Source organism: Arvicola amphibius, chromosome 5 (genome assembly GCF_903992535.2).
Source record: "Arvicola amphibius chromosome 5, mArvAmp1.2, whole genome shotgun sequence".
NCBI classification, from domain to species: domain Eukaryota; kingdom Metazoa; phylum Chordata; class Mammalia; order Rodentia; family Cricetidae; genus Arvicola; species Arvicola amphibius.
In genome coordinates, this window is record NC_052051.1 from 100,956,738 (window position 1) to 100,964,496 (window position 7,759).

The 7,759-nt window shown below is 40.7% G+C and overlaps 1 pseudogene; it reads right to left on the minus strand.

Moving 5' to 3' along the window:
• Positions 1 to 6,935: 6,935 nt before the first annotated feature.
• Positions 6,936 to 7,503, minus strand: LOC119815793 (annotated as a pseudogene).
• Positions 7,504 to 7,759: the final 256 nt, after the last annotated feature.

The following is a 7,759-nucleotide window of genomic DNA, read 5'->3' on the forward strand; positions in this document are numbered from 1 at the left end:
CCTGCTTTTCATCCTGCCCGGATCCCACCCAGCTAGCTTTACACCCGTAATAACAACACACAAATTGTATTCATTTAAGCACTGCCTGACCCATTAGCTCTAGCCTCTTACTGGCTAACTCTCACATCTTGCTCAATCCATTTCTAATAATTTGTGTAGCACCACAAGGTGGTGGCTTACCGGAAAGATTGAGCATGTCTGACCTGGTGGCTGGCTTCATGGCGATTGACCCAGAGAGGAGAGGCATGGCAATTGCCTGAGGCATCTGCCTCACTGCTTTCTTCACAGCATTCTGTTCTGTTTACTCTGCCTATCTAATTTTCTGTCCTATCAAAGAGCCAAGGCAGTTTCTTTATTAACCAATAAAAATAACACATAGACACTCCTCCATCACAAATGGATGTAATTTTTAAAAGAAGTAATTTCACATTATAACACACATGAGTTTAAATGATACACACTTTGGGATTAGAAATTCATTTATATTTCAAAATTTTAGAAGCTCTTCAAGATTTGCAACAACCATTTTTTATTTGGTCATTTGAGGCATTCAAGAGACACTTACATAGCACAGGGACAATTCAAACACCATTTCTGGAATCACGAGAAAATAGAAGTAAATTAAAAACATAAAGATCTCAGTGCTCAGTGTTTTCTGTCTGTTGAGTAGAGATTGAGACCAAACAAAAGCAGAGATGTCTGATGCTTCTGACAGACAGAGTTCTGCCTAGACTCTCCCACACATAGGTCCATGGCCTTTGTGAGACCCTATTGCATTTGTGGAAGTGGAATCTAATGGATGTGATACTGTGTCACTCGCGTGGTTTAGTTACTTTATGTGAAAATAACAGAGTTTGGTAGAAGTAATTAAGGTGTGGAATCAACAGGACTCAAGGTTGAGAGATTACAGGGTAGATCCAAACAATACCCCCCAAGATCTTTTATATCTGGGTGTCAGAATAAAAACAGCAGAAACTAAAGATGCAGAGTGTGGCCAGGACTCAAGGTGAGAAAGAGTCCCTGGTACAGCAGGTGAAAAGGCTACCTCGCAAACTCTCAAAAGCAAAGGCAGGGGAAGAGAATAAACACTTGTTGACAAGCAGAAAACAAATACCTTCTATAACTGGGAGGAGCTGAATTTTCCGAGAAAACCAAGCACATTTCCCTGGAGTCTAGATGAAAGTTAGGCTTGCTGATACCTCCATCTCAGCATTGGAAGAAACTAGGCACAACCTTAGCTGGGCCATGCAGAACTTGGAGTAAGAGAATGCTTGCTAATACATGGTTATTGTTGGAGCTTGCTAAGTGAGTGCAGATTGCTGTGTAGAAAAAAAATTGAATATGTTATTTTAGGGATTAATCAATACTGGTTGAAAGGCATGGTTAGGGTGGGGTGTAATGACCAACAAAACTGAATGAGCCAGGCGATGGTGGTTCATGCCTTTAATAAAAACACTCGGGAAGAAGAGACAGGCGGATCTCTGTGAGTTTGAGATCAGCCTGGTCTACAAGAGCTAGTTCAAAGACAGGCTCCAAAGCTACAGAGAAACCTGTCTCAAATGTCCAAAAAGAAAAAAGAAAAACTGTTTGAGATGTAAATTGTTAGGAGGGATGCAACTTTGTTGTGGGGCATTAGGCTGAATTTCCTAACAATGGCTACATCTACAAATGAGCTTTTACTATATGATTATTTTGTGCAAAAATGAGCTTAGGCACAGAAATATGATACTGGACAGAGTGAATGCAGCGTTGCTCTCAGAGTTAACTATCTGGTGAAATTCAAGGGGGAGTTAGTGGTGTTGAAAAGATCATAAACCATGATAAAGAAAGCTCAGGAAGGATGGCTGGCTCATCTTTGGTAACTTGGACATGGTTTCCTTGAATGAGTGATGTCTAGATTGAAGGGGCAGGAAGGGAGGCAGAGAAGACTAAAAGCTTCCCAGTGCTATTTAGAGTAGGACATGCTTCAGAAGAAATTTATAGGTCAAGTTGGCAAAGTATGCAGTTCAGGAATATGGGATAGAAGAGGTAAGAAAATTAAGAACTGGAAAGGATATGTAGGGCTTATAAATAAATGAATTTAAATTTTACTCTAAGATAAACAGAAAGCCACCAAAGATTTAAATATGTCATTTGTTGCTGACAGAGTCACAGATGATGAAGTAAAGTATATTCAGGTATTTTAACAATTCATATTCAACTTCAACTTGATGGATTTGGAATCACCTAGGAAATATACCTCTGGGAGCATCTGTGAACATGTTTCCAGAAAGACTGAATTCAAGCAGCAAGAGTCACCCAAAAGATGAGCAGCACCATGTTCTCAACTGAGGTCACAGAAGGATTGAACAGGAAGCTTGAGACCATCTTTCGTCTCTCTACTTTAGGACTGTAAACATGTGCGACTAGGGAACTTTTGTTCCAGATGCCATGCCTTTCCCACCAAGGCAAACTATATCCCTTCAAACCATGAGCTAGAAATAAACCATCTCTTCCTTAAAATTTGGGGTGCACAGATTTTTGTTGCAGAAAATTAAGATAGGCACAAACGGTAAAAGAAGAGAACCCAGCACACCATGAGAAATGGAAATATTTAGGCTATGGATTCACAGGGATTTATCAAGACAGTTAAAAGCAGTGTAGTGTGGTGGGGTGCAGGAGGGTTCCATGGTGGGTCCCAGGTTTCTTATATGACCTTCTGTATGAACATTGGTGACTGTACTGTGTCTAAATACTTTAACCAAAATATGTATATTATTAAGGTAAATGTCACTGTAGAAATCTTGAATTAACTAAGAAAATCGGATGGATTTTGATAGGGGTAATGCTAAAGGTGATTTTTAAAAAAGAGGATGGAATATCATTTGTGACTAGAGTAGGCAGTGTTTGATTATAGGAAAAGAAAAAGAAAGACTCCTCTGATGAGTAGAACAGTCTAGGTGACAACCCAATGCTGAAGAAGAAAGGCCTATTATGAGGCCAATTGAGACAAGCCTTCCATGGGGTGTCTAGTTCCAATTAGCTGCATACTTTATGCACAAAACACATATCTGAAAACAGAGAATAGATGTTTCAAAAGTCCAAGGACAAGATAATAATGTCAATTGTCAGGGCTCAGTTGTACACCCATTATCTAGGAAGAAAGAACAGAGAGTCAAAACTGCAAACGCCAACTATACATTCAGAAGGAACACACATTGGTGAGACAAGCCCAGAGGCAGATCTGCAGTGGAGGATTCTTACAGAAAACCCATGAAACAGCTGTATCACTTCAATCCAAGTGACGTTTGCCAAGAATTTGGTGAGAAGTCTGGGACCATGTGATACTGAGAAGGGCGAGCACCCAAGAGAGCACCAGGAGAATCTGCCAGCAGCTGTCAGCTAACAAGCAGAGGTTGAAAAATGTTCAGTTTTCAGAAAACAAGCTACCAGGCACAACTCTGGTTAGGGCAGGGTGAGGTCACCAAGTAAGGACCAGGGAGAAAAATCAGGATCTTCTTCCTTTAATGAGAGATAGTGTACAGATTAGGACCATGGAAGGACACAAAAGGTCAACCTAGACTCAGGACGCACCATCAGAAAGGAAACTGTGAAACAGTCTACTTGACAATTGGGCTTTAGGATCTACCAGCATTAAAATGAGAATGGGTTCTCACAGATTTACAGAGAAAGGTCTCTTTGGAGTCAACTTGGGATACTGGTTATGGGCTAGGAATGGTTATAAGAAGCAAGAAAAAAAATATTGAGAACTGCATGGGTCCTGGTACTACAAGACCAGAATACACATATTCCTACTTTAAGAAGCAACTGCTTCATAATTTAGGGAAAGAACAGTTGTCAAGACCTTTATTATCTCTAGTGCTCAAATAAACTTTTTAAGAAACAGAAGAAGCACAGATTTCTTGACAAGGAAAGTCAGCATCAGAGATGAATTCATCGCATGAATGGTAAATGGGAGAACCACAATGGGAGAAGACAAATTATATGCTAAAGATGAAGTATTTTGAACATAATCAACTAAACAGTAACATTTTACTTTTATTCTTATTTTTACTACCTCTGCATTAGTTCTTCAGAAATTGGTTTTGAATTATTGAGATTACAATATAATAGCATTTCTCCCTTCCCTTTATTCCCCTAAACCCTCTTTTATATCCCTCCTTCTTCTCTTCCAAATTTATGGCCTCTTTTTTATTAATTGTTTCTTCATGCTTATATGTATATATGCATAATACATACATACATATACATATATATACATATATATTTCTAAATATAACCTGCTCAGTCTTTATAGTGTTGCTTGTATGTAAATTCTCAGGGCTGACCATTTGGTATTGGATAACCAATTGGTTTGCTCTTCCCTGGGAAAGATTATTTCTTCAACTCCCAGTATTCCTCAGCTGCCTGCAGTTCTTTGTGTAGGGTTGGGACCTTGTGTCCTTTCTCCCAGTAAAATGATAATATTGTAGAATGAAGTGTAACAATTTACATTTGAGAGGAGATGCTTCCTTATCACCTATGTTCTGAGAGTTCCACCTTTAAGGAGTCCACCCCTTCAAAGTCTCTTTTCTAGTCTCCTTGCAAATGCTAACAGGTTCCTTCAAGAGACACTTCTCTTTTCAATGAATGGCAGTAAATGAGAGAGTACAGAGACTGAGACTAGATAAGGTGCTGGGAATCAGTTACAGCTGAGTCCTTAGCCCTACACAGGACATTTATACTGACGTTGCTAAGGCTCTGGCATCATCAGAGAAGAGCAGGTAGGAAGATTGTGAGAATAAAGAGAAGGGCTGTGGGATTTTGACTTCCAGACGTAGAAGAACCAGCACAGTCTTGACATCACAGCAGGTGTGGCAGCCTACAATGTGTCTCCACAAGAATAGGTCTTTGTTAGGCCCCTAATGGCTCCCTAAATCAAAATATCTCTTTCCTTGCTCTCATCTCTGTTCCTCCTCCATCTCAACTATCCTGTTTCCTCAAGAAACCTGTCATTAGAGAAATTCCCAGAAATCTACAAGGATGACCCCAGCTAAGACTCTAAGCAATTGAGGAGAGGGTGCCAGACTGATGAATATCTTAAATGTCACCACAAAACCTTCACCCAGCAACTGATGGAAACAGAGGCAGAGGCCCGAACTGGAGCTCTGGGCTGAAACTCCCAAAGTCCAGTTGATGAGTAGGAGGAGTGAGAATATAATCAAAGAGGTCAAGACCATGATGGAGACATTCACTGAAACAGTTTACCTGAGCTAATGGGAGCTCACCAACTCTAGCTGGACAGGGAAGGAACCAGCATAGGTCCAAATTAGTCCCTCTGAATGTGGGTGACAATTGTATGGCTGTGGTTGACTGCGGGGCCTTTAGCAGTGGCGCCAGGATTTATCCCTACTGCTTGTACTGGCTTTTTTGGAATCTATTCTCTTTGTATGGATACCTTGCTCAGCCTAGATATAGTAGGAAGGACATTGGACCTTCCCCCAAAGCAATGTGCCTTGCCGTCTCTGAAGACTGGATGGAGGTGGGGTCGGAGGGTATGTGGAGGAAAGAAAAGGAGGGGGGGTGTGGGAATAGGTATGTAAAATGAAAAAAAGATCATTTTTTTAAAAAGTACAAAAAGAATATATATTTTATATAATATATACATACATACATACATGAATAGGGCTTTGCTCTCAATCATGGATCAGGGTTGGGAGCACAGGGCCCAGTGCTTTCTGTTGAACTATTGGTAGATCCTGAGGCAGGAATAGTCATTTCCTGCAGCTGTGTGTCCACTGAGGAGTCCATCAGCCTCTAATGGATAGTTCCAAACCCAGCCACACACCGACAGTTCTGGTTAACCTTAGTAGGTCTCAGAAATAGACTTTTTAAAAATTTATTTATTTATTGCATATACAGTGTTCTGCTTGCATGTATACTTGCAGCCAGAAAAGGGCACCAGATCTCATTATAGATGGTTGTGAGCCACCATGTGGTTGCTGGGAATTGAACTCAGGACCTCTGGAAGAACAGTCAGTGCTCTTAACCTCTGAGCCATCTCTCCAGCCCTCAGAAATAGACTTTAAGTCTGGAAAGGGACTTCTAAAAAGGTTGAAAGGAAATAGGGGTCATTGAGAAATTAGGGAAGTGAAGGGGGTGTCCTCAATGCATATCCCATGTATGAAATTGTATAGAGAGACAATTCAGTAAAATATTTTTAAGATTTATTTCATTTTATTTTATGTACATGAGTACATGCCTGCACATATGTGTGTACCCTATGTGTGTGCAGTGCCCATGGAGGCCAATAGAGAGCTCCACACCCTCTGGAGCTGGAGTTACATGTGGTTGTGAAGCACCACGTGGGTGCTGAGAGTTCAACTCTAGTCTTCTGTTAAGAGCAGCAAGTGCTTATGAATAAAATGGTTTTGGGGAAGAGGAGAGATGTATTGAAAACATGTTTCAGCTTAATTCTATTTATTAAACCAAAGTCTTGCCTGAAATAACTCCAGATCTCAGAATCACTTTTATTATTTAGACTATAGGAAAATGCTATGGTTTTTTTTTTTGTGTGTATTATCTTCAGATGACAGATGTCTCATATATATATATATATATATATGTGTGTGTGTGTGTGTGTGTCACATGTATATATTAAAAATAAGCAAATGGCCGGGTGGTGGTGGCGCACGCCTTTAATCCCAGCACTCGGGAGGCAGAGGCAGGCGGATCTCTGTGAGTTCGAGACCAGCCTGGTCTACAAGAGCTAGTTCCAGGACAGGGTCCAAAGCCACAGAGAAACCCTGTCTCGAAAAACCAAAAAAAAAAAAAAAAAAAAAGCAAATGATCAACTTGTATTATATTTGAACAGATTATATATATTCTGTATTTGCTTTTTTACTTAAATTTATTATACTCCAATTTTTTATTGAAATATTTTCTCTTGTTGCTTCTTAGCTAGCCGGACATTCCACAGCACCACTGTTGATGTTACCAATGATGTCATGAGGTTGGCTGGGTCCACATTGCAGCCCACAGACTGTGCAGTACTCAGAATCTCTTTAATAGTTCCAGAAAGTTCTCTGGCTAAAGATCTGTGTTGCACCTGCTAGACAATGTTGACAGTCTCGTCAAAAGTGATATTTCTGCTGTGTTTAATGTTTTTATATGCTTCTTCCTGTCCCTTGGTGGCTCCTTGAGGGCTTTGATGATCAGGGCAGAGGCAGAGGCAGAGGGCACCACCTCAATCTGGGTCTGTCTGTTCTGGATGGTCAGTTTCACTGTAATCCTCAGCTCTTTCCAGTCACCGGTTGCCTTGGCAATATCATCACCATTTTTTCGGAGACAGACCCAGGGGGCCGATCTTGGGGGCCAAGTTGGATGTGGAGCCCACCTCACCTCCTGTGCACCTCAGGTACATGACTTTGGTCTCGTTGGGGTCAAAATTGGGCAGCATGGTGGAGGCAGCTGGTGTAGGATGAACCCGGATTCGGGATGAAGAAAGTTGCACCGTTGCCTCCTCTGAGCCCAAAGCTGAAAAAATCCAATTTTGCTCTTCTCTTTCTCTCCCACTAGCAAGCTACACACATATCTATATGGCATATAGTTTGCCTTATGTCATTTTAACTGTTTACATATATTGTTTTATACTTTAAGATTTTATAATGGAGTATCTAGTCTCTGCCAGAATTTACTAGGTCTTAAGATTTCAAGGTTCTGTACAGATGTATTCACATTCAATGCAAATAAGAGAAGACGGATCTAGGCGTTAGAGAGA